This window comes from Arachis ipaensis, chromosome B1, assembly GCF_059453495.1.
Source record: "Arachis ipaensis isolate K30076 ecotype BB chromosome B1, ASM5945349v1, whole genome shotgun sequence".
NCBI lineage: Eukaryota > Viridiplantae > Streptophyta > Magnoliopsida > Fabales > Fabaceae > Arachis > Arachis ipaensis.
In genome coordinates this window covers 98,615,678-98,643,579 of record NC_142436.1, presented here as the reverse complement: position 1 = coordinate 98,643,579, position 27,902 = coordinate 98,615,678, and the positions used below count along the sequence as shown (strand labels likewise).

The window sequence follows — 27,902 nt, the reverse complement described above, 5'->3', positions numbered from 1 at the left end:
GTGATCCTTTTACTCAGCTGGCCCACTTGTGCTTCCAAATTTCTAATGGAAGACCTTGTTTCATTCATGAAACTTACAGTGGCCTTAGATAGATCAGAGACTAAGTTTGCTAAATTAGAAGTATTTTGTTCAGGGTTCTCTGTCTGTTGCTGAGTGGATGATAGAAAAGGTTTATTATTGTTAAACCTGTTTCTTCCACCATTATTAAAGCCTTGTTGAGGCTTTTGATCCTTCCATGAGAAATTAGGGTGATTTCTCCATGATGAGTTATAGGTGTTTCCATAAGCTTCACCTAAGTAATTTACCTCTGCTATTGCAGGGTTCTCAGGATCATAAGCTTCTTCTTCATAAGAAGCCTCTTGAGTACTGTTAGATGCAGCTTGCATTCCATGCAGACTCTGAGAGATCATATTGACTTGCTGAGTCAATATTTTATTCTGAGCCAATATGGCATTCAGAGTATCAACTTCAAGAACTCCCTTCTTCATAGGCGTCCCATTACTCACAGGATTCCTTTCAGAAGTGTACATGAACTGGTTATTAGCAACCATGTCAATGAGTTCTTGAGCTTCTGCAGGCATTTTCTTTAGGTGAATGGATCCACCTGCAGAAGTGTCCAGTGACATCTTTGATAGCTCAGATAAACCATCATAGAATATATCCGGGATGGTCCATTCTGAAAGCATGTCAGAGGGACACTTTTTGGTCAACTGTTTGTATCTTTCCCAAGCTTCATAGAAGGATTCACCTTCTTTCTGTCTGAAGGTTTGAACATCAGCTCTAAGCTTGCTCAGCTTTTGAGGAGGAAAGTACTTGGCTAAGAAAGCCGTGACCAGCTTATCCCAAGAGTTCAGGCTATCTTTAGGTTGAGAGTCCAACCAGATTCTAGCTCTGTCTCTTATAGCAAAAGGGAAAAGCATGAGCCTGTAGACTTCAGGATCTACTCCATTAGTCTTAACAGTATCACATATCTGCAAGAATTCAGTTAAGAACTGAAAAGGATCTTCAGATGGAAGTCCATGAAACTTACAGTTCTACTGCATCAGAGAAATTAATTGAGGTTTCAGCTCAAAGTTGTTTGCTCCAATGGCAGGAATGGAGATGCTTCTTCCATGTAAATTGGAATTAGGTGCAGTAAAGTCACCAAGCATCTTCCTTACATTATTATTATTTTCGGCTGCCATCTCCTCTTCCTGTTCGAAAATTTCTGAAAGGTTTTCTCTGGATTGTTGTAATTTAGCTTTTCTTAATTTTCTCTTCAGAGTCCTTTCAGGTTCTAGATCTGCTTCCACAAGAATGTTCTTATCCTTGCTCCTGCTCATATGACAAAGAAGAAGGCACAGAAAAATAATAATAATAATAGAGATCCTTTATACCATAGTATAGGGATCCCTGTGTGAGTAGAAGAAGAGGGGGAGACAAAAAATGTAATATAATGGAAGAAACACAACTGTGAGGATGGCAAAGATGTGAGATGAGATGTTAGGATATGAATGAATAAATAGAATAAGGTGGGGGAGGGATAATTTTCGAAAATTATTTTGAAAAAGAGTTAGTGATTTTCGAAAATGGTTTTTGAAAAATGTTAGTATTTTTTTTGAAAAATTTTTTTTAAAATTAAAAATAAAAATAAGAATAATTAGTTAATTAAAAAGAAATTTTTGAAAAAGAGGGAAGATATTTTCGAAAATTAGAGAGAGAGAGTTAGTTAGGTAGTTTTGAAAAAGTTAAGAAACAAACAAAAAGTTAGTTAGTTAGTTGAAACAAATTTTGAAAAGATAAGAAGTTAGGAAGTTAGAAAAGATATTTTGAAAAGATATTTTTAAAAAAGATAAGATAAGAAGATATTTTAGAAACTAATTTTGAAAAAGATTTGATTTTTAAAATCTCAATTAATGACTTGATTCACAAGAAATCACAAGATATGATTCTAGAACTTAAAGTTTGAATCTTTCTTAACACGCAAGTAACAAACTTCAAATTTTTGAATCAAAACATTAATTGATTATGTTATTTTCGAAAATTTGATATAAAAATAAGAAAAAGATTTTTGAAAAATATTTTTGGAATTTTTCAAAAATAACTAAGAATTTTGGAAAAGATTTTGAAAAAGATAAGATTTTCAAATTGAAAATTTGATTTGACTCATAAGAAACAACTTGATTTTAAAAAATTTTGAAAAAGTCAACTCAAATTTTCGAATTTGATGAGAGAAAAAGGGAAAGATATTTTTTTGATTTTTTTGAAATTTTTATGATGAGAGAGAAAAACACTAAAGAGATGCAGTACATGAAATTTTTAGATCAAAACATGTGATGCATGTAAGAATGCTATGAATGTCAAGATGAACACCAAGAATACTATGAATGTCAAGATGAACATCATAGACATAATTTTGAAAAATTTTTAATGCAAAGAAAACATGCAAGACACCAAACTTAGAATTCTTTAATGCTTACGCACTAAGAATTCAAGAATGCATATGATAAACATGAAAAGACACAAAACAAAAAATCATCAAGATCAAACAAGAAGACTTACCAAGAACAACTTGAAGATCATGAAGAACACTATGAATGCATGATATTTTCGAAAAAATGCAAGATGCATATGCAATTGACACCAAACTTATAACATGACTCAAGACTCAAATAAGAAACACAAAAAATATTTTTGATTTTTATGATTTTCTGATTTTTTTTTGTATTTTCTTTTAATTTTTATTTCAAAAATTATTGTGAAAAATAAAAATAAGGATTCCAAAATTTTTAATATGAATTCCAGGAATCTTGCCATGTTAGTCTTAAAGCTCCAATCAAAGGGTCAGGCATGGCTTAATAGCCAGCCAAGCTTTAATAAAAATATGAGTGTAATTCAGACATGGTGCACGAAACTGTGATGTCCAGGCTGGAACAATCCCCGGCAACGGCGCCAAAAACGTGGTGCACAAAATTGTGATGTCCAGGCTCGAACAATCCCTGGCAACGTGAGCAACTTGGTACGCGTAATCGTGATTACACTTTAATTATGTAAAATTCATGGCTTTTTCTTTCCCTGGCAATGGCGCCAAGAACATGGTGCCAATACCATGGTTCACAACTTCGATACAACTAACCAGCAAGTGCACTGGGTCGTCCAAGTAATACCTTACGTGAGTAAGGGTCGAATCCCACGGAGATTGTTGGTATGAAGCAAGCTATGGTCACCTTGCAAATCTCAGTCAGGCAGATATAACATAGTAATGAGGTTTTCGAAATTAGTTAATAGAATAGGGATAGAAATACTTATGTAAATCATTGGTGAGAATTTCAGATAAGCGAATGGAGATGCTTTCATTCCTCTGAACCTCTGCTTTCCTGCTATCTTTATCCAATCAGTCTTACTCTTTTCCATGGCTGGCTTTATACAAGGGCATCACCGTTGTCAGTGGCTACATCCCCTCCTCTCAGTGAAAAATATGCTCACATGCTCTGTCACAGCACGGCTAATCATCTGTCGGTTCTCGATCATGCTGGAATAGGATTCACCCTCCTTTTGTGTCTGTCACTAACGCCCAACAATCGCGAGTTTGAAGCTCGTCACAGTCATTCAATCATTGAATCCTACTCGGAATACCACAGACAAGGTTTAGACTTTCCGGATTCTCTTGAATGCCACCATCATTCTAGCTTACGCCACGAAGATTCTGGTTAGGAGATCTAAGAGATATTCATTCTAGCTTATTTCATGTAGAACGGAAGTGTTTGTCAGGCACGTGTTCATAGGGGAGAATGGTGATGAGCGTCACACATAATCATCACCTTCATCATGTTCTTGGGTGCGAATGGATATCTTAGAAGCGAAATAAGATGAATTGAATAGAAGACAGTAGTACTTTGCATTAATCTTTGAGGAACAGCAGAGCTCCACACCTTAATCTATGGAGTGTAGAAACTCTACCATATGAGAATACATAAGTGAAGGTCCAGGCATGGCCGAGATGGCCAGCCCCCAAAACGTGGTCTAAGATAGCATACAACTGATCAAAGATTCCTAATACAATAGTAAAAGGTCCTATTTATAATAAACTAGCTACTAGGGTTTACATGAGTAAGTAATTGATGCATAAATCCACTTCTTGGGCCCACTTGGTGTGTGTTTGGGCTGAGCTTGAGTGTTGCACGTGTAGAGGTCCTTCTTAGAGTTGAACGCCAGCTTATGTGCCAGTTTGGGCGTTCAACTCTGGTTTTGGCTCCTTTTCTGGCGCTCCAAAGCTGGCGTTGAGCGCCAGTTTACGTCGTCTATTTTTGGCCAAAGTATGGACTATTATATATTTTTGGAAAGCCCTGAATGTCTACTTTCCAACGGAATTGGAAGCGCGCCATTTCGAGTTCTGTAGCTCCAGAAAATCTACTTTGAGTGCAGGGAGGTCAGAATCCAATAGCATCAGCAGTCCTTCTTCAACCTCTGAATCTGATTTTTGCTCAAGTCCCTCAATTTCAGCTAGAAAATACCTGAAATCACAGAAAAACACACAAACTCATAGTAAAATCCAGAAATGTGAATTTAACATAAAAACTAATGAAAACATCCCTAAAAGTAACTAGATCCTATTAAAAACATACTAAAAACAATGTCAAAAAGCGTATAAATTATCCGCTCATCAGGCACACACCGTCTAATTACCTGATCAGCGCCACATCTCCATAAATATAGGTCATCCCATATATAATATTTAGACTCACTTTTCAGCTTGTCTCTTTGATGCTTAGAAAAGTTTGGAGGAAATGTGCGGCTAACTAGATAATTAGCTACAGATGCATACCAAGGAGATACCTCAGATACTGCTTGCAGGTTATCAAATGGAAAATTATCATCTATAGGAGCAGAATCATCCTTAATGTGCTCATGGCGACTCAAGTGGTCTGCTACTAAATTCTGGTTACCACTCCTATCCTTTATTTCTAAATCAAATTCTTGTAATAGTAGTATCCAATGTATAAGCCTTGGTTTGGACTCTTTTTTAGATAATAGATACTTTAAAGCTGCATGGTCCGAATACACTACTACTCTAACCAAGTAAATAAGCTCAGAATTTATCAAGAGCAAAAACAATAGCAAGAAGCTCTTTCTCAGTAGTAGTATAATTGGACTGGGCAGCGTCTAAAGTCTTAGACGCATAAGCAATAACAAAAGGATCCTTACCTTTGCGCTGAGCCAGCGCTGCTCCTACTGCATGGTTGGAAGCATCGAACATGTTTTCAAACGGCTGGCTCCAGTCTGGTCCTCTCACAATTGGAGCTTGAGTCAGGGCGGCCTTCAGCTTATCAAATGCTTATTTGCAATCCTCACTGAACTTGAACTCAATATCCTTCTGTAGTAATCTGGATAAGGAAAGTGCTACCTTACTGAAATTCTTTATGAATCTCCTGTAAAAATCTGCATGGCCAAGGCAAACGGACTTCCCTCACAGAGGAGGGGTAAGGTAAACTAGAAATAACATTCACCTTTACTGGGTCTACAGAAATGCCAGTATTAGATACCACATGTCCTAATATAATCCCGTGTTTTACCATAAAATGACATTTTTCAAAATTTAATACAAGGTTTGTATTAGCACATCTATCTAATACTCTAGATAATCCATCTAAGCAAAGGCTAAAAGAATCACCATAAACGCTAAAATCATCCATAAAAACCTCCATACAGTCCTCAATAAGATCAGAGAAAAGACTCATCATACACCTTTGGAAAGTAGCTGGTGCATTGCACAAGCCAAAGGGTATTCTCTTGTAAGCATAAGTCCCAAAAGGACATGTAAAAGTGGTCTTTTCCTGATCCTCAGGAGCTATATGAATTTGGAAATAACCTGCGTAACCATCTAAAAAGTAATAATGTGATTTACCTGACAGGCGATCCAGCATTTGATCAATAAATGGAAGTGGGTAGTGATCCTTACGGGTGGCTTGGTTGAGACGCCTGTAATCAATGCAGACTCTCCAAGCGTTCTGAACTCTAGTTGCTATGAGCTCTCCATGCTCATTCTTCACTGTAGTGACTCCAGACTTCTTGGGCACCACTTGTACTGGGCTAACCCATTCACTGTCTGAAATGGGATAGATGATACCTGCCTCCAATAGTCTGGTCACTTCCTTTTTGACAACTTCCAAGATAGTGGGATTCAATCTTCTTTGGGGTTGATGGATAGCTCTTGCTCCCTCTTCTAAAAATATTCTGTGCTCACATACTTGAGGGTTGATGCCTACTATGTCTGCCAAACTCCACCCAATTTCCTTCTTGTGCCTCCTCAGTACATCAAGTAACTGCTCTTCTTGTTGAGAAGTGAGTTCCCTTGCAATGATAACTGGAAACATCTGTTCATCTTCAAGATAAGCATATTTGAGATGTGGAGGAAGAGGTTTTAATTCCAACTTTTGATCATGGGCAGGCTCTGGATTGTCTAGAACTTGTGAAAATGCCGAAGTGCCCTCATTGTCAATCAAGAGGATCCCCACACTTGGACCTTGTCCAGTGTGCCTCTCTTCTAATTCTTCCTTGTGAACTGCAGCTACAGTTTCATCTATGACATCACACTGGAAGATAGAATGATCTTCTGGAGGTTTGTTTATGACTCCATTCAGATTGAAGATTACTATTCGGCCATCTATTTCAAAAGAGTATGTTCCTGAAAAAGCATCCAATTTGAATTTTGATGTCTTCAGGAATGGTCTTCCAAGTAGGATTGATGATGGCTTATCTGAGTCATTATGGGGCATCTCCAAGATATAAAAATCAGTGGGAAATGTAAGCCCTTTAATGTTCACTAAAACATCTTCAGCAACTCCAGCCACTGTAATAATGCTTTTATCTGCTAACACAAAACGAGCTGCCGACCTTTTTAAGGGAGGGAGCCTCAAAATATCATATATAGACAAAGGCATTATACTAACACAGGCTCCTAAATCACACATGCAATCATAAATTACTACACCACTAATAGTACAACTAACTATGCAAGGACCTGGATCACTACACTTCTCAAGTAATCCTCCCATTGAAGCAGATATGGAACTACCTAAAGGAATAGTTTCTAATTCATTAATTTTGTCTTTATGTATACATAAATCTTTTAGAAACTTTGCATATTTAGGTACCTGTTGAATAACATCAAAAAGAGGAACAGTTACCTCAACCTTTTTGAATATTTCTACCATTTTGGGATCGGGTTCCAGCTGCTTCCTGGGCTTTCTTGCAAGTTGTGGAAATGGAATGGGAGTAGTATTTTCTGTAGTGTCTACGCCTCTTGGTGCTTCCTTCTGTGGTTGGGCTTCTTCTTTTTCAGTTATGTCCTGTATGTCCTCTTTCTCTTCAACATCTTCTATTTCTACGACCTCTTCAATTGAGGCGTGCTCTGGTGGGCTTGGCTCCTCCTGATTCCTCTCCTGCAGTGTGGTTTCGGACCTTAGGATGATGGCATTAATGCCCTCCTTCGGATTGGGTAATGGTTGAGAGGGAATTCCAGTGGAACTTGAAGGTTGGTTATTGGAATTTTACATTGATCCAATATGTGAGACAAGAGCTTGCAAAGTAGCGGTCAGACCATTCAGATTGGCATTAATGTTATTTTCCATGGTCTGTTGACTTCGCTCAAAAAATTTTAGTAACTCTTCATTAGGAGACGAAGAAGGGTGAGTAAATTGAGAGGTCTGCTGTTGGATATTCTATTGTCCTAGGGACTGCCTCAGGTGAGGTGCTCTGTAAGGTTGGTACTGCTGTCTGTTGTTGTTATTATTCCACCTCTGATTTCTCTGATTATCTCTCCCTCCTCTGTTATTGTTGTCCCTCCAATTCTGATTAGAATTGTCCTGCCATTCATGGTTATTATTTCCACCTTGATTGTACCCTTGGTTGGGGCGGTCATAGAAGTTATGAGTGGATGCCACCATGTTGTCTTCCTATTGGAGTTGCGGGCATTCATCAGTATAATGGCTATAATCAGCACAAATTCTGCAAACTCTCTGTGGGACTAACTGTTGGCCTTGCTGTGGTGAAGGAGATTGAGCTTGCTGAACTTGTTGTTGATTCAATTACATTTGCTTCAGCAAGTTGGTCATTTCACAGATACTCTGAGTTAGAGCAGCAGTCTCTCTGCTAGAGGATACTTCTGCAACGGCTTTTGAACGGCCTTGCTTCTGCCTGTGGTTCCTAGAAGATTCAGCTAAGTCACTGATCAATTGTCATGCTTCATCAGTGGTCTTGTACTTCTTCATAGACCCATTGCTAGCACTTTCCAATGTGGTCTTATCTTGGGGCCTCATGTCTTGTGTGATATAGCTGAGTAACACTATCTTGTCGATCATGTGGTGGGGGCATGATTCCAGAAGATTATAGAAGCGCTCCCAGTATTCAAAGAGAGTCTCGTTGTCATCTTGAACAATCGTTAAAATGTCTTTCCTTAGTTTATCAGTAACTTCAGATGGAAAGAATTTCTCCAAAAACTCTTTTCTGAGCGTATCCCAGTTGGATACATTTGCTAGGGGTTGAGTGTAGTACCACTCTCTTGCTTTTCCCTTAAGAGAAAATGGGAAAGCTTTCAGCAAAATTGAAGTTTCATCTGTACCGTCACGCCTGACAGTGGAACAGGCTGCCTGGAAATCTCTTAGGTGCTTAATAGGCTCTTGAGCAGGTAAGCCATGAAACTTGGGCATCAAATTGAGTAGTGCGGTCTTTATTTCGAAATCTATAGCCACCACTAGGTGATGCGCTTGAAACGGTTGCATTGTAAAATCAGGGGCTCCTTCCTCCTGGATGGTAACTCTCCTAGGTTCTGCCATGTCATCTGCAAGTGAATCAACCAAATCAGTAGAACGGGGGCTGGTTTCTTCCTCAAGTGACGTTTCAGATCCGCCCTCAGAGCGGACTAACCGATGCCGAGCTCACCTTATTCGTGAAATAGTCCTTTCAATTTCAGGATCGAATATTAGCAAACGCGGATTAGGAAGTGAACGCGTCATTTGACGAAAGAAACAGGCAGCTCATAGTAGCAAAATAAAATAAAATGAAAATAAATAAATTCTAATTAATAACTTTAGCACTCTATTGTAACTCCCCGGTAACGGCGCCAAAAATTGATGTGGGCAGAAATTGGTGAATTAAAAATTATTAGAATATATACGTTGCAAGTATAGTTCTTAACTCACCAGAAATCCACCGCTCAATTTAGAAAGGTGTCACAGAAAATTGAAATTTAAAATACTGGGAGTATGAATCCCAGGTCGTCTCCCAACAAGTTGCAGGAAAGGGAGCTATTTTATTAATCAGATGTTTTCGAAAAAGTTTGAGTTGAGTAAAGAGGAAATTAAATTGATGAAATTGAATAATGTAAATAAAAGCCTTGACTGGGAGTTGATTACATGGAAGTCCTATTCTTGATGGAATACTCTTAAGATTAATTGACAATTGAGAGTTATTTCGTTTAGTTATCCTTTACTAAGTAAGGGAAGGTAAAACAAGTTGGAATGCTGTTCTATCCACAAGTCCCAATCCACTCTGGGGAGGATTGGTGTCAGGAATTAGAGAGCAAACCAACAATAACCCAATTACAATCTTTCTCTTGAACCTTCCAACTCAAGGGTTCCTTTCAATAAACTCCCCATCAAGTTAGGGAACTACTCACTCATTGTAAAGGTAAAATTCATAGCATATGAAAAGGAATTAAAGAAAGACATTGTAAATAAAAATTAAAATAGTCAATTAAAAATAAAAGTGATCCTTGTATTAAATAATCCTAAGAATATTCCAATGGTAAAATTAAACAAAGCAGAGAACATGGAAGAGTAAACCAATTAAAGAAAACGAACTAGAATGACGAAGTCTTGATGAGGTAATAACTCTTCTCAGTGTTCCAATGCAAAGAGCAATCGCAAATTAAATCCTAAGAACTATGAATGTCTAGAGAGAAAACCTAGAGGAGGAGTAAAAACTAGATCTAAAATCAAAACTTGTGTAGAATGAATGTTCTCTTTGGTTTCTACATGTTCTCTGGCTCTAGTCTACTGTTCTGGGCCGAAAACTGGGTCAAAATAGTGTCCAAAATCGCCTCCAGTGAATCCTGCAGATTATGCAGATCGCGCATGTCACGCGATCGCGTCATCCATGCGGACGCGTCATTCGCGCTTTTCCTCGCCACGCGTTCGCATCCTCCACGCCTCTGCGTCGCTCGTGCTTTTCCAGTCCGCGCGGTCGTGTGAGCCATGCTGCTGCGTCACTGCGATTTCTCCTCTTTCGCGCGGTCGCATGAACCCTGCGGCCGCGTCACTTTTCGCTGGTTTTCTCCTCAATTTCTTGTGTTCCTTCCATTTTTGCTAGCTTCCTTTCCAATCTCCAACTCATTCATGCCCTATAAAGGCTGAAACGCTTAACATACAGATCACGGCATCGAATGGAATAAAGGAGAATTAAAATGCATAATTAAAAGTCTCTAGGAAGCAGTTTTCAATCATGTAATAATTTCAGGAAGGAAATATAAATGCATGCTAAATTAATGAATAAGTGGGTAATGATCATGATAAAACCACACAATTAAACACAATATAAACCATAAAATAGTGGTTTATCAGTGCTAGAGCACAAACCATAAATTCTAGGAGGGCCTTCAAGTTGAGCAACCGGAGGTGGGGCTTGGACAACTTGGATGGAGTAGTATTCCTTTTGATCCCTTTGGATTTGTGTAAGGATGGTGGTCATGTCCCCAAGTGCCTTGGTTAGACTTGCTTCGGATGGGGGATGGTTCTACCACACCCTTGAGAGGATTACTTCTCACCCTTGTGTGTTGTGTAGCTTCGGCAACATCCTTTATCAAATTCGAAGCTTCTCCCTCCATCTTGTTTTTCGAAAGGGAACCGCCACTAGAAGCGGTGAGCAATCTTCTATCTTCTGCACAAAGACCTCTGGTAAAGTAGCTAATGAGCAAGTGAGTGGTCATCCCGTGGTGTGGACATGACTCTAATAGCCTCTTGAACCGAGACTAATACTCGTACAAACTCTCTTGGTCTCTCTGTGATGCACGAAAACTTGTCCTTTAATAAATCTCCCTCGGCAAGTATACCGAATTGTCGTCAAGTAAAAACTTACAATAGAGTGAGGTCGAATCCCACAGGGATTGATTGGTCAAGCAACTTTAATTGGAAGAATGTTCTAGTTGAGCTAAGCAGAAATTGGGTTGAGAATTGCAGGAAATTAAATGGCGGGAAAGTAAATTACAGAAAATAAATGGCAGAAGGTAAATTGCAGAATCCTAAACGGGGAAGGGGAGTTTAGCATGAAAGTAAATAGCAGAAAGCAAAGAGAATGTGTAAGATCAGAAATGGGGAATTCATTGGGCTTAGGAGATGTTGCATTCTCCGGATCAAGTTCATTTTCATCTCTTCCTCAATCAATGCATTCATTGATCTCCTTGGCAATCTTAAGTGATTGAATTCCAATTCCTTGGTAATTCAATCTCTCAAATCAGATCAATAGCCAATTCCTTGGTCTAATTGCTCATGAGAAGAGATGAAGTGTGGTCACTGATTATACCACATGTATTTCCAAATCAAAGTATTGGGAGAATTATATGTCACCATATCCGCCCAAACCCCAATTTGGTCCAACATGAGAAAGCAATTCTAGCATGATCTCTTCATTCCTCTTCCAAGGTTCAGAAGAGATCTAAGTATGAATAGCTTCTTTTCCAAGATAACTACTCAGTTAGATGAAGATTGAAAGCTTTCTAGTAAAATCAAGAGAAAAGAGAAAAGAAGCATAATGAAAACTATTATTGATCCATCAAATTACAACAGAGCTCCCTAACCCAATGAAAGGGGTTTAGTTGTTCATAGCTCTGGGAATGAAAAGTATAGATGGAGAGTACATTCTGAGAATTAAACTAAAAGTTGTAGAGAAAGTAAAATACAGAGAGTAATTTTAATAATGACAAAAAGCTCCCTTCTAGTTCAAAGCTCTCCCTATTTATACTATTCTTCTGATCTTCTAGTTGGCTCTTCAAGTCTTGGATATGGGCCTTTGGATCTTGAGTTGAAGCAGTTATCTTCTTTAGTGGGCTTAGCTTTACTTGCAGAGAGAAAGTGTGAAGTAGGCAGGGATTCTAGCTTAGGACGTTAGTGGCGTTAACGTTAAGTGAAAGTGTGGGTTCGAGAACGTTAGTGACAATCACCTTTTTCACTAACGTTCCTAACCCAAGGATGCTCCACGTTAACTTCAACGTTAGTGGCATCAACGTGACCACTAACGTTGCCTCTTGGTCCTTTGCACACGTTATTGGGACTTACTTTTTCCAATAACATTGAGAATCCTCCTTTCTCCCTACGTTAGAGTTCACGTTAGTGTGGCTAACGTGACCTTTAACGTAGGCTTGCCACATCTTCGAGAACATTAGTGACACTTACCTTTGTCACTAACGTTCCAAAATGCCCCTACTTCCCATGTTAGAGTTCACATTAACTAGGTTAACGTGGCTTCTAACGTGGTATTGCTAGCCATCTTCAACGTTAGTGACAAAGGTGAGTGTCACTATCGTTGGCTCATCATCCCTTTTACTCACGTTAGCTTCCACGTTAATGTAGTTAACGTGGGAGTTAACGTGGCTCATAGTGGCTCATCCCAATATTAATGACAAAGGTGAGTGTCACTAACGTTGGCAATTCTTTGCTCCCTCCACGTTAGAGTCCACGTTAACTGAGTTAACGTGGCAACTAACGTGGCTCAAAGTGGCTTAGCTCAACGTTAGTGACAAAGGTGAGTGTCACTAGCGTTGGTCATTCTTTTGTTTCCCCACGTTAGAGTCCACGTTAACTGAGTTAACGTGGCTCTTAACGTGGCCAATATGAGCTTGGTACAACGTTAGTGACAAAGGTGAGTGTCACTAACGTTGACTTCATTTTCTTCTTCCACGTTAACTACCACGTTAATGTAGTTAACGTGGCAATTAACGTGGGCTATGATGGCTTCGAGGACGTTATTGGCGATTACTTTTCTCATTAACGTTGCAAGCTAGCTCTCCTTCCACGTTAGAGGTCACGTTAGTTAGACTAATGTGGCTGCTAACGTGGTTCTTCCTTGCTTCCTTTGTCCTGAAAGCAAGCAATAAAGTGCATCAAAGTTTTAGTCCAAGTTATGAGACATGCATCATCCAATTTGTCATTCAATTCATGCATAATTCTCATGAATTCATATAAAAATCCCAATGTTAGCTTGAATCAAGATGTAAGTGAAATTCTATCCAAAACTTGCTTATTTCCTAAGAAAGTGCATGAAACTACCCTAAAACCATAAAGAAAAGGTCAGTGAAACTGGCCAAAATGCCCTGGCATCACAACACCAAACTTAAAGCTTGCTTGTCCCTAAGCAAGCACTGGAATAAGAGAATGATGAATGAAATGACAAGATGAATGAATCATTATTGTGGAAGTCATATTCTTGGTTTTATGGGGTTTCATGCATAGCAACTTAGGTTCATTCCTTTACTGGCTTTCAGACCTTTATCATGCCTTGGAATACTCACTTGATTGCACCCTTTGAGACTTTTATTTATTGATCCCTTTGTCTTTCCAAGGTTCATTTCTTCCTTAGGCTAAGTGTTCTGTGAGGGGGCGACTCTTTAAGATAAGTTTTCAGCCAACACTCCCGAACCAGTAGGTTCAAGGTGCTAGGTGTTGAAACACCCCTAAGGACTTACTCCCTCAAGTCTCTCTCCCCCATACATGCACACCACAGGCACATGGTTTGTTATTTTTTTCCCTTGAGGTCTTGGTGTCCAGCACCTCTTTGGGTTACTAAATGTTCTGTAGCAAGGTTGCTCTTGATAGTGGATTTTCAGTTGATAATCTCGGGTTAGTTAACCCAAGTTACCAGGTGATGATGCACTCTTAAGAACTTATTCATCCAAGCAGATCCTTGGTACAAGAGCACCACAGACACATCCCTCAAGATTCAAGCCCTTGGTGCCTAGCCTTATTCTTTATTAACTTTTCTTTCTTTTTCAACTCTTATTGTTCTTTTCCTTTTTCTTATTAGGATCTTATTATTTAGCTAGTCTCATGGGGTGTGTTTCAAGCATATGATTTAGGACAGATAGTTACTTTCCCACCTTGTTGGTGAACCAACTTAGCTAAGTGATTACTACACCATAAATCTAAGAACTTACTCCACAAATTGAACTCCACTCTGGTCTTTCATAACATCTCTTTTTATTTAGCTTAAAAAAAAAAGACAAGCATACAATAAGCAAGATGGAGTTGAAAACAGGCAATTTGACTAGCAATCATAGACCTAAGCAAGGAGAATACTAAAAACAGAATTGAAAATTCTAAACTACCATGGAAGCATGTTCTATTTCATACATGATTTTCCTTATTTAAAACTTGAAAAAGATGGGACAATGAGGGAACTCCACCACCTTTTACTCATGGGGTTGCTCCTGCTCTCCTTCTTGTTTGTCCTCTTTGTGTTTTTCTTGAGTGCTTGCACTCCCACTTCCCTTGCTTTTTCCAATGTTGCATGGCAACAATTCCCAATGAAATCCCCTTGGAGACACGTGTACAGTCCTCTCCTTTTGTGGTAGCCGAACCCTTCAACTGTCCCATCAATTCTCCTACAAAATAAAAGAAATGTGATTAAAAGAACACTTGTGGAAAGTGGCGGCAAAATTAAAAGAATAACTACTTTTTAAAGTTTTTGTTTCTAACTACTAAGTGCTGTTCATGAGTGCATACCAACTGACTAACTCAACATCCATGTCTGCAACATTGGCAACACCAAACTTAGTTTGGTGCTATGTGGTGTAAAAGATTTGTTCAAGGACCCTAAGAGTGACATGATATGGGTTACATTTATGTTCTCTTAGTGTGCTTTAAACACCAAACTTGTTCCTCACTATATGTTGCACAAAAGGATTCATTCAAGTGCATGTCAAGTTGAGTTGAAATCCCTGAACTTTGCTTTATTAACTACTTTTAAAAGAATGTAAAACATGGGTTGCCTCCCATGAAGCGCTTCTTTAGCGTCACTAGCTTGACGTTCTGCCTTTGTCATGGTGGTTGGTAATACTTCAGATCTTCCCCTCTTGCAATAAACCTATATCCATTGGCTTCATCAATGATCTCCACATGTTCTAGGGAGAGAACTTTGTTGATGGTGAAAACCTTAGGTAACTGAGATGGGATGGTGGGGAGATGAGGTGGGATATCTAGGAAGTAAGCTGAGATCACTTTATCCCCTGGAGAGAAATCTTCTGTAGGGATCTTTTTATTCCTCCATCTCCTTGGTACTTTCTTCTTTTTTTCTTTTGCTGTTATCCTGCTCTTTGTGGTCTCTTTCCCTAGGGAGATTTTGTTGCTGGTCTCAAATGATTTTGGTGGTTTTGGCTCCACTTGAGTTTTCTTTAGCTGTGACAGCTGCTGATTCTCTTGTTCATCAGCCAAAGGAATTCCAGGGTGTACAGCATGTGCTTTAATGCTTTTTTCTCCCATCATTGCTCTGTCATCCTCTGCCCTTAGTTCCTTGCCTTCCTGACTTGCTTCTTGTGAGGGTTTGAAGATGTAGAAGGTGAGTTGTTCGTCATGTATCCTCAGTATTAGCTCTCCTCGCTCCATATCTATGAGCGCTCTGGCTGTAGCTAAGAATGGTCTTCCCAATATGATTGGGTGAAGGTGACTTTCTTCCATTTCCAGTATGACAAAGTCTGTGGGAAGGAAGTAGTTCCCAACCTTCACCAGCACGTTTTCAACCACTCCAATTGCTTGTTTTTGAGTTTTGTCCGCCAGCCTGATGACTACGTCTGTGGGCATCAACTCATTGATTTGCAGCCTCTTCATAAGGGATAAAGGCATTAAGTTGATGCTTGCTCTCAGATCACAGAATCCTTTGTCAAACATTGTTTCTCCTATGGCACAGGGGATGTGAAAACTCCCTGGGTCCTTTCTTTTTGTAGGCAGCTCTGGTTGAATGAGAGCACTGCACTCCTTGTTCATCACTATGATTTGTCCTCCCTTGAGTGAGCTTTTCCTGGTCAGCAGCTCCTTCATATACTTAATGTATAAGGGCATTTGTTGGAGAGCCTTGATGAATGGTATGTTTACATGGAGGGATGCAAATATGTCAAGAAACCTTGAGTATATTCTCTTCTCTACACCACCATTTAGTAATTGGGGAAAGGGTGCATAGAGCCTCAGTAACTCTTTCTGCGTAATTGTGGTTTCCTGAGGATTCTCTTCCTTCTTTCCTGGTGATGTATCTTCAGATTGTTCTGATGGTTTGTTCAGCTCTTCCTCAGTCTCCTTATCACTTATAGTAACCATCTTGCAATCTTCCCATCTGACTTTCTTTGCTTCACCTCTCGGATTTTTCTCTGTGTCACTTGGGAAGCTATCAGTAGGTTTGGGAATCTTCTCAGATAGGTATCCCACTTGAAATTCCAGCCTCTTGATGGTGTCTCCCTGATTCTTGATATTGGCTCGCACCTCCTCTTTGAACACCTTGTTATCTTGAATTTCCTTGTATATGCCTTCAAGTAGGGTTTCAATCCTGGAGAGTCTATCTTCAGATGATGGTGAGTTGAGATTGGAGGGGTGAGAAGGGCCATTTTGACTTTGGTATGGATGTTGAGGTGTGTTGTTAGGTGGGTGCTGATATGATCTCTGTGTAGAATGTTGGTGAGTTGCATTGTTGCTGGGGTTGTGGCGTCTCTGATCTTGGCCTTGTTCCTGTTGATTTCCCTACCTAAAGTTTGGGTGGTTCCTCCAACCAGGATTATATGTTTTGGAGTATGGGTCATGGTGCTGCCTGGGTGAATTTCCAATGTAGTTGGCTTGTTCCTGATCACCCTCTGCCTCTTCATTCACTCTTTCTTGAGTTGCTGCTGAAGTGGTTATTGCTGCTACTTGATTCCTCTCCATCTTCTTGGTGAGGTCAGCTAATTGCTTGGTAATCATCTTGTTTTGAGCTAGCAGTGCATCCACGTTGTTCAGCTCCATCACTCCTCTAGTGTTGCCTCTTTCAGAAGCATAGAAATAGTCATTCTTAGCTACAATCTCAATGACATCTATGGCTTCTTCAATGGTCTTCTTCTTGTTCAGAGATCCTCCGGATGAGTGGTCTACTGCCTTCTTTGATTCATATGAAAAACCTTCATAGAAAATGTGCAACTGCACCCATTCATTGAACATATCTGGCGGGCATCTTCTTGTCAGGTCCTTAAACCTCTCCCATGCTTCATATAGAGTCTCACCATCTTGCTGCCTAAAGGTTTGTACCTCAGCTCTCAACCTGTTGATCCGTTGAGCGGGATAGAATCTTGCCAAGAATTTGTTCACCACATCTTCCCAGGTTGCTAAACTTTCCTTTGGAAAGGATTCCATGCGTTTAGATACTTTGTCCTTGAGTGAGAAAGGGAACAGAATTAGTCTATAAGTGTCAAGATGAACACCATTAGACTTCACAATATCGCATATCCTTAGGAAGGTGGTTAGATGTTGATTAGGGTCTTCTTGGATACTTCCTCCGAATGAACAATTGTCCTGAACAAGGGTGATAAGCTGTGGCTTTAGTTCAAAGTTGTTGGCATGTATGGTTGGCCGTTGGATGCCACTTCCACAGTTTCCTGGGTTTGGATTGATGTAAGAACCCAGAACTCTTCTCTCTTGCCCAGCCTGATGTGCTGGACCTTTTCGGCCATGGTTGTGAGCCTCTTCTTCATGATGGTTCTCCATATTCTCATCCATATCTGGTTCAAAGTACTCCTCCTCTTCCTCAGCACCAACTACTCTCTTTCCTCTTGCTTCCCTCCTTAATCTAAGGAAGGTCCTCTCAGGTTCAAAATCAAAGGAAGTTGAAGCCCCGCTTCTTCTACCTGTCATACAACCAACAAGGCAAAAGCAAGAAAGATAGATGCAGATAGTAATTTCTACAGAGATGCTGTTAGTGTGAGTGATGCAATATATCAAACAGTTAGTGGGTTGGTGACTGAATTGTAAACAACTAAGAAAAATGGGTAGGGAAAAGGGGAAAAAATAACTGAATAGAAAGTAAATTACTCAAATGAGCTTAAATCAAACAAAATAAAAACAAATGCTCAATCTAGTTATCCACCAATTTAATCATTGTTGATACAAAATCAATCCCCGGCAACGGCGCCATAAACTTGATGCACGGAAACTTGTCCTTTAACAAATCTCCCTCGGCAAGTATACCGAATTGTCGTCAAGTAAAAAGTCACAATAGAGTGAGGTCGAATCCCACAGGGATTGATTGGTCAAGCAACTTTAATTGGAAGAATGTTCTAGTTGAGCTAAGCAGAAATTGGGTTGAGAATTGCAGGAAATTAAATGGCAGGAAAGTAAATTACAGAAAATAAATGACGGAAGGTAAATTGCAGAATCTTAAATGGGGAAGGGGAGTTTAGCATGCAAGTAAATAGCAGAAAGCAAAGAGAATGGGTAAGATCAGAAATGGAGAATTCATTGGGCTTAGGAGATGTTGCATTCTCCGGATCAAGTTCATTTTCATCTCTTCCTCAATCAATGCATTCATTGATCTCCTTGGCAATCTTAAGTGATTGAATTCCAATTCCTTGGTAATTCAATCTCTCAAATCAGATCAATAGCCAATTCCTTGATCTAATTGCTCATGAGAAGAGATGAAGTGTGGTCACTGATTATACCACATGTATTTCCAAATCAAAGTATTGGGAGAATTATATGTCACCATATCCGCCCAAACCCCAATTTGGTCCAACATGAGAAAGCAATTCTAGCATGATCTCTTAATTCCTCTTCCAAGGTTCAGAAGAGATCCAAGTATGAATAGCTTCTTTTCCAAGATAACTACTCAATTGGATGAAGATTGAAAGCTTTCTAGTAAAATCAAGAGAAAAGAGAGAAGAAGGATAATGAAAACTATTATTGATCCATCAAATTACAACAGAGCTCCCTAACCCAATGAAAGGGGTTTAGTTGTTCATAGCTCTGGGAATGAAAAGCATAGATGGAGAGTACATTCTGAGAATTAAACTAAAAGTTGCAGAGAAAGTAAAATACAGAGAGTAATTCTAATAATGCCAAAAAGCTCCCTTCTAGTTCAAAGCTCTCCCTATTTATACTATTCTTCTGATCTTCTAGTTGGCTCTTCAAGTCTTGGATATGGGCCTTTGGATCTTGAGTTGAAGCAGTTATCTTCTTCAGTGGGCTTAGCTTTACTTGTAGAGAGAAAGTGTGAAGTAGGCAGGGATTCTAGCTTAGGACATTAGTGGCGTTAACGTTAAGTGAAAGTGTGGGTTCGAGAACGTTAGTGACAATCACCTTTTTCACTAACATTCCTAACCCAAGGATGCTCCACGTTAACCTCAATGTTAGTGGCATCAACGTGACCACTAACGTTGCCTCTTGGTCCTTCGCACACGTTATTGGGACTTACTTTTTCCAATAATGTTGAGAATCCTCCTTTCTCCCTACGTTAGAGTTCACGTTAGTGTGGCTAACGTGACCTTTAACGTAGGCTTGCCACATCTTCGAGAACATTAGTGACACTTACCTTTGTCACTAACGTTCCAAAATGCCCCTACTTCCCATGTTAGAGTTCACGTTAACTAGGTTAACGTGGCTTCTAACATGGTATTGCTAGCCATCTCCAACGTTAGTGACAAAGGTGAGTGTCACTAACGTTGGCTCATCATCCCTTTTACTCACGTTAGCTTCCACGTTAATGTAGTTAACGTGGGGGTTAACGTGGCTCATAGTGGCTCATCCCAACGGTAGTGACAAAGGTGAGTGTCACTAACGTTGGCGATTCTTTGCTCCCTCCACGTTAGAGTCCACGTTAACTGAGTTAACGTGGCAACTAACGTGGCTCAAAGTGGCTTAGCTCAACGTTAGTGACAAAGGTGAGTGTCACTAGCGTTGGTCATTCTTTTGTTTCCCCACGTTAGAGTTCACGTTAACTGAGTTAACGTGGCTCTTAACGTGGCCAGTATGAGCTTGGTCCAATGTTAGTGACAAAGGTGAGTGTCACTAACGTTGGCTTCATTTTCTTCTTCCACGTTAACTACCACGTTAATGTAGTTAACGTGGCAATTAACGTGGGCTATGATGGCTTCGAGGACGTTATTGGCGATTACTTTTCTCATTAACGTTGCAAGCTATCCCCTCCCATGTTAGAGGTCACGTTAGTCAGACTAACGTGGCTGCTAACGTGGTTCTTCCTTGCTTCCTTTGTCCTGAAATTAAGCAATAAAGTGCATCAAAGTTCTAGTCCAAGTTTTGAGACATGCATCATCCAATTTGTCATTCAATTCATGCATAATTCTCATGAATTCATATAAAAATCACAATGTTAGCTTGAATCAAGATGTACGTGAAATTTGATGAGCGGATAATTTATACGCTTTTTGGCACTGTTTTTAGTATGTTTTTAGTAGAATCTAGTTACTTTTAGGGATGTTTTCATTAGTTTTTATGTTAAATTCACATTTCTGGACTTTACTATGAGTTTGTGTGTTTTTCTGTGATTTCAGGTATTCTCTGGCTGAAATTGAGGGACTTGAGCAAAAATCAGATTCAGAGGTTGAAGAAGGACTGCTGATGCTGTTAGATTCTGACCTCCCTGCACTCAAAGTGGATTTTCTGGAGCTACAGAACTCAAAATGGTGCGCTTTCAATTGCGTTGGAAATTAGACATCCAGGGCTTTCCAGCAATATATAATAGTCTATACTTTGGCCGAGTTTAGATGACGTAAGAGGGCGTTGAACGCCAGTTCTACGCTGTTGTCTGGAGTTAAACGCCAGAAACAAGTCACAAACCAGAGTTGAACGCCAGAAATACGTTACAACCTGGCGTTCAACTCCAGAAAGAGCATCTGCACGTGTAACATTCAAGCTCAGCCCAAGCACACACCAAGTGGGCCCCGGAAGTGGATTTATGCATCAATTACTTACTTCTGTAAACCCTTGTAACTAGTTTAGTATAAATAGGACTGTTTACTACTGTATTAGACATCCTGGATTGTATTTTTGATCCTGTGATCACGTTTTGGGGGCTGGCCTTTCGGCCATGCCTGGACCTTTCACTTATGTATTTTTAACGATATAGTTTCTGCACTCCATAGATTAAGGTGTGGAGCTCTGCTGTTCCTCAAAGATTAATGCAAACTACTACTGCTTTTCTATTCAATTCAACTTATTCCGCTTCTAAGATATTCATTTGCACTTCAACCTGAATGTGATGAACGTGACAATCATTATCATTCCCTATGAACGCGTGCCTGACAACCACTTCCGTTTTACCTTAGATTGAATGAGTATCTCTTGGATCTCTTAATCAGAATCTTTGTGGTATAAGCTAGATTGATGGCGGCATTCATGAGAGTCCGGAAAGTCTAAACCTTGTCTGTGGTATTCCGAGTAGGACTCTGGGATTGAATGACTCTGACAAACTTCAAACTCGCTAGTGCTGGGCGTAGTGACAGACGCAAAAGGAGAGTGAATCCTATTCCAGTATGATCGAGAACCTCAGATGATTAGCCGTGCTGTGACAGAGCATTTGGACCATTTTCACAAGAGGATGGGATGTAGCCATTGACAAGGGTGATGCCTCCAGACGATTAGCCATGCAGTGACAGCGCATCGGACCATTTTCCAGAGAGGATCAAAAGTAGCCATTGACAACGGTGATGTCCTTACATAAAGCCAGCTGATTGGATGAAGACAGCGGGAAAGCAGAGGTTCAGAGGAACGAATGCACCTCTATACGCTAATCTGAAATTCTCACTAATGATATACATAAGTATCTTTATCTTTATTTTCTATTTAGTTATTTATTGTTTATTTTCGAAAACTCCAGAACCATTTGATATCCGCCTGATTGAGATTTACAAGGTGACCATAGCTTGCTTCAAGCCGACAATCTCCGTGGGATCGACCCTTACTCACGTAAGGTTTATTACTTGGATGACCCAGTGCACTTGCTGGTTGGTTGTATCGAAGTTGTGAATGAAAAACGATTTATTAAGATGTGTGTACAGAGTTTCTGGCACCGTTACCTGAGATCACAATTTCGTGCACCAAGTTTTTGGCGCCGTTGCCGGGGATTGTTCGAGTTTGGACAACTGACGGTTCATCTTGTTGCTCAGATTAGGTAATTTTCTTTTTGTTTTATTTTCAAAAATTTTTCAAAAAAATCTTTCAAAAATTTCTCCTTTGTTTTCGAAAAAAATTTTTTAAAATAAAAATTTTTTCAAAAATATATTTTTCTTCAGAATTTTTAAGAATGAATTCTAGTGTTTCATGAAGCATGTTGAAGCCTGGCTGGCTGTAAAGCCATGTCTAATACTTTTGGATAGGAAATGTCAGGCGTGTCATGTCTGAGTTACATACTAAAGCTTGGCTGGCTATTAAGCCATGCCTGACCCTTTGATTGGAGCTTTAGACTAAAGAGCATAAGATTCCTGGAATTCATATTAAAATTTTGGAATCCTTATTTTTCTTTTTCAAAATGATTTTCGAAAAAAAATTAAAAGAAAATACAAAAAAATCATAAAATCAAAAAAATCATAAAATCAAAAAAATAAAAAATATTTCATGTTTCTTGTTTGAGTCTTGAGTCAAGTTGAAAGTTTGGTGTCAATTGCATATTCATCTTGCACTTTTCGAAAAATTCATGCATTCATAGTGTTCTTCATGATCTTCAAGTTGTTCTTGCTAAGTCTTCTTGTTTGATATTGATATTTTCATGTTTTGTGTCTTTTCTTGTTTTTCACATGCATTCATGCATTCATAGTGTCTATACATGAAAAATTTTTAAGTTTGGTGTCTTGCATGTTTTCTTTGCATTAAAAATTTTTCAAAAATAAGTTCTTGATGTTCATCTTGACATTCAAAGTGTTCTTGGTATTCATCTTGACATTCATAGCATTCTTGCATGCATTCATTGTTTTTATCCAAAATTTTCATGCATTGAGTCTTTTTCATGTTTTTCCCTCTCATCATTAAAAATTCAAAAATAAAAAAAAAAATATCTTTCCCTTTTTCACTCATAAATTTCGAAAATTTGGGTTGACTTTTTCAAAAATTTTTAAAATCTAGTTGTTTTTATGAGTCAAATCAAATTTTCAATTTAAAAATCTTATCTTTTTCAAAATCTTTTTCAAAAACCAAATCTTTTTCATTTTTTTCTATTTATTTTTGAAAATTGTAAAAATATTTTTCAAAAATCTTTTTCTTAATTTTATCACATAATTTTCGAAAATATCATCATCAATTAATGTTTTGATTAAAAAATTTCAAGTTTGTTACTTACTTGTTAAGAAAGATTCAAACTTTAAGTTCTAGAATCATATCTTGTGATTTCTTGTGAATCAAGTCATTAATTGTGATTTTAAAAATCAAATCTTTTTCAAAACTAATTTTAATCATATCTTTTCAAAAATATCTTTTGATCTTATCTTTTTTTTCAAAATCATATCTTTTTCAAAAATTTGATTTTAAAATATCTTTTCTAACCTCCTATCTTCTTATCTTTTCAAAATTGATTTTCAAATTTGTTTCAACTAACTAACTAACTTTTTGTTTGTTTCTTATCTTTTTCAAAACCACCTAACTAACTCTCTCTCTCTAATTTTCGAAAATATCTTCCCTCTTTTTCAAAATTTCTTTTTAATTAACTAATTATTTTAAATTTTGGATTTTAATTTTTGAAAATTACTAACTTTTTTCAAAAATCACTAACTCTTTTTCAAAAATAATTTTCGAAAATTCTCCTTCTCTCTCATCTCCTTCTATTCATTTATTCATTTACTAACACTTCATCTCACCAAAAATCCGAACCCTCTCTCTCTGAGTTCAGATTTTCTCTTCTTCTTTTCTTCTACTCACATAAGGGAACCTCTATGCTTGGGCAAAAAGGATCTCTATTATTATTTTTTGTCTGTCCCCTCTTTTTCATATGAGCAGGAGCAAAGACAAGAATATTCTTGTTGAAGCAGACCCTGAACCTTAAAGGACTCTGAAGAGGAAACTATGAGAAGCTAAATTACAACAATCCAGCAAGCACCTTTTAGAAATTTTCGAACAGGAAGAGGAGATGGCAGCCGAAAATAATAATAATGCAAGGAGGATGTTTGGTGACTTTACTGCACCTAATTCCAATTTACATGGAAGAAGCATCTCCATTACTGCCATTGGAGCAAACAATTTTGAGCTGAAACCTCAATTAGTTTCTCTGATATAGCAGAACTACAAGTTTCATGGACTTCCATCTGAAGATCCTTTTCAGTTCTTAACTGAATTCTTGCAGATATGTGATATTGTTAAGACTAATGGAGTAGATCCTGAAGTCTACAGGCTCATGCTTTTCCCTTTTGCTGTGAGAGACAGAGCTAGAATATGGTTGGACTCTCAACCCAAAGATAACCTGAACTCTTGGGATAAGCTGGTCAAGGCTTTCTTAGCCAAGTTCTTTCCTCCTCAAAAGCTGAGTAAGCTTAGAGTGGATGTCCAGACCTTCAGACAGAAAGAAGGTGAATCCCTCTATGAAGCTTGGGAGAGATACAAAGAACTGACCAAAAAGTGTCCTTCTGACATGCTTTCAGAATGGACCATCCTGGATATATTCTATGATGGTCTATCTGAATTGGTTAAAATGTCATTGGATACTTCTGCAGGTGAATCCATTCACCTAAAGAAAATGTCTGCAGAAGCTCAAGAACTCATTGACATGGTTGCTAATAACCAGTTCATGTACACTTCTGAGAGGAATCCTGTGAGTAATGGGACGCCTATGAAGAAGGGAGTTCTTGAAATTGATACTCTGAATGCCATATTGGCTTAGAATAAAATATTGACTCAGCAAGTCAATATGATTTCTCAGAGTCTGAATGGAATGCAAGCTGCATCCAACAGTACTCAAGAGGCATCTTCTGAAGAAGAAGCTTATGATCCTGAAAACCGTGCAATAGCAGAGGTGAATTACATGGGTGAACCTTATGGAAACACCTATAACCCCTTATGGAGAAATCACACAAATTTCTCATGGAAGGATCAACAAAAGCCTCAACAAGGCTTTAATAATGGTGGAAGAAATAGGCTTAACAATAGTAAACCTTTTCCATCATCCACTCAGCAACAGACAGAGAACTCTGAACAAAATACCTCTAATTTAGCAAACTTAGTCTCTGATCTATCTAAGGCCACGGTAAGTTTCATGAATAAAACAAGATCCTCCAATAGAAATTTGGAGGCACAAGTGGGCCAGCTGAGTAAAAGGATCACTGAAATCCCTCCTAGTACTCTCCCAAGCAATACAGAAGAAAATCCAAAAGGAGAGTGCAAGGCCATTGACATAGTCAACACGGCCGAACCTGGAGAGGAAGGGGAGGACGTAAATCCCAGTGAGGAAGACCTCCTGGGACATCCAGTGATCAATAAGGAGTTTCCCTCTGAGGAACCAAAGGAATCTGAGACTCATCTAGAGACCATAGAGATTCCATTGAACCTCCTTATGCCATTCATGAGCTCTGATGAGTATTCCTCTTCTGAAGAAAATGAGTATGTTACTGAAGAGCAAGCTGCCAAGTTTCTTGGTGCAATCATGAAGCTGAATGCCAAATTATTTGGTATTGAGACTTGGGAAGATGAACCTCCCTTGTTCACCAATGAACTAAGTGATCTGGATCAACTGACATTGCCTCAGAAGAAACAGGATCCTGGAAAGTTCGTAATACCTTGTACCATAGGCAACATGATCTTTGAAAAGGCTCTGTGTGACCTTGGTTCAGGGATAAACCTCATGCCCCTCTCTGTAATAGAGAAACTGGGAATCTATGGGGTGCAAGCTGCTAAAATCTCATTAGAGATGGCAGACAAAATTCAAGAAAACAGGCTTATGGACAAGTAGAGGACGTATTAGTAAAGGTCGAAGGCCTTTACATCCCTGCTGATTTCATAGTCCTAGATACTGGGAAGGATGAGGATGAATTCATCATCCTTGGAAGACCCTTCCTAGCCACAGCAAGAGCTGTGATTGATGTTGACAGAGGTGAATTAGTCCTTCAATTGAATAAGGACTCCCTTGTGTTTACAACTCGAGGTCATCCTTCTGTAAATGGTATGCGAAATTGCTACTCAGGTTGTGAATTGTTGTTCGAAATTGATTCCCTGGCAATGGCACCAAAAACGGATGCACAGGACCATGGTCTAAACATATCTTCACAACTTCGCATAACTAACCAGCAAGTGCACTGGGTCGTCCAAGTAATACCTTACGTGAGTAAGGGTCGAATCCCACGGAGATTGTCGGTATGAAGCAAGCTATGGTCACCTTGTAAATCTCAGTCAGGCGGATATCAAATGATTATGGAGTTTTCGAAAATAATATAATAAAACAGGGATAGAAATACTTATGTAAATCATTGGTGAGAGTTTCAGATAAGCGAATAGAGATGCTTTCGTTCCTCTGAACCTCTGCTTTCCTGCTATCTTCATCCAATCAGTCTTACTCCTTTCCATGGCTGGCTTTATGTGATACATCACCACTGTCAATGGCTACTTTCGGTCATCTCTCGGGAAAATGATCCAATGCCCTGTCACGGCACGGCTAATCGTCTGGAGGCATCACCCTTGTCAATGGCTTCATCTTATCCTCTCAGTGAAAATGGTCAACGCACCCTGTCACGGCACGGCTATTCATCTGTCGGTTCTCGATCATGCTGGAATAGGATTTACTATCCTTTTGCGTCTGTCACTAACGCCCTGCAATCGCGAGTTTGGAGCTCGTCACAGTCATCCAATCATTGAATCCTACTCGGAATACCACAGATAAGGTTTAGACCTTCCGGATTCTCTTGGATGCTGCCATCATTCTAGCTTACACCACGAAGATTCTGGTTAGGAGATCTAAGAGATACTCATTCAGTCGAAGGTAGAACGGAGGTGGTTGTCAGGCACGCGTTCATAAGGAATGATGATGATTGTCACGTTCATCACATTTAGATTGAAGTACGAATGAATATCTTAGAAGCGAAATAAGATGAATTGAATAGAAAACAATAGTACTTTGCATTAATCTTTGAGGAACAGCAGAGCTCCACACCTTAATCTATGGAGTGTAGAAACTCTACCGTTAAAAATACATAAGTGAAGGGTCCAGGCATGGCCGAGATGGCCAGCCCCCAAAACGAGATCACAGGATCAGAATACAATCCAGGATCCAGGATGTCTAATACAATAGTGAAATGTCCTATTTATAATAAACTAGCTACTAGGGTTTACAAAAGTAAGTAATTGATGCATAAATCCACTTCCGGGGCCCACTTGGTGTGTGCTTGGGCTGAGCTTTGAGTGTTGCACGTGTAGAGGTCCTTCTTGGAGTTGAACGCCAGCTTTTGTGCCAGTTTGGGCGTTCAACTCTGGTTTTGGCTCTTTTTCTGGCGCTGGATGCCAGATTTGGGTAGAAAGCTGGCGTTGAACGCCAGTTTATGTCGTCTATTCTTGGCCAAAGTATGGACTATTATACGTTGCTGGAAAGCCCTGGATTTCTACTTTCCAACGCAATTGGAAGCGCGCCATTTCGAGTTCTGTAGCTTCAGAAAATCCACTTTGAGTGCAGGGAGGTCAGAATCCAACAGCATCAGCAGTCCTTCTTCAACCTCTGAATCTGATTTCTGCTCAAGTCCCTCAATTTCAGCCAGAAAATACCTGAAATCACAGAAAAACACACAAACTCATAGTAAAGTCCAGAAATGTGAATTTAACATAAAAACTAATGATAACATCCCTAAAAGTAACTAGATCCTACTAAAAACATACTAAAAACAATGCCAAAAAGCGTATAAATTATCTGCTCATCACAACACCAAACTTAAATTGTTGCTTATCCCCAAG

General features: G+C 39.1%; 3 non-coding genes across 3 annotated transcripts; 2 read left to right on the top strand and 1 right to left on the bottom strand.

Annotated features, from left to right (window-relative positions):
* The first annotated feature begins 680 nt into the window (after positions 1 to 680).
* On the top strand, positions 681 to 788 carry LOC148577611 (small nucleolar RNA R71). The gene has a single exon (XR_015903360.1). It is a non-coding gene; the product is annotated as a small nucleolar RNA R71 (small nucleolar RNA).
* Positions 789 to 17,196: 16,408 nt separating this feature from the next.
* On the top strand, positions 17,197 to 17,303 carry LOC148577610 (small nucleolar RNA R71). Its single transcript, XR_015902874.1, has one exon. It is a non-coding gene; the product is annotated as a small nucleolar RNA R71 (small nucleolar RNA).
* Positions 17,304 to 24,501: 7,198 nt separating this feature from the next.
* Positions 24,502 to 24,609, bottom strand: LOC148577609 (small nucleolar RNA R71). Its single transcript, XR_015904704.1, has one exon. It is a non-coding gene; the product is annotated as a small nucleolar RNA R71 (small nucleolar RNA).
* Positions 24,610 to 27,902: the final 3,293 nt, after the last annotated feature.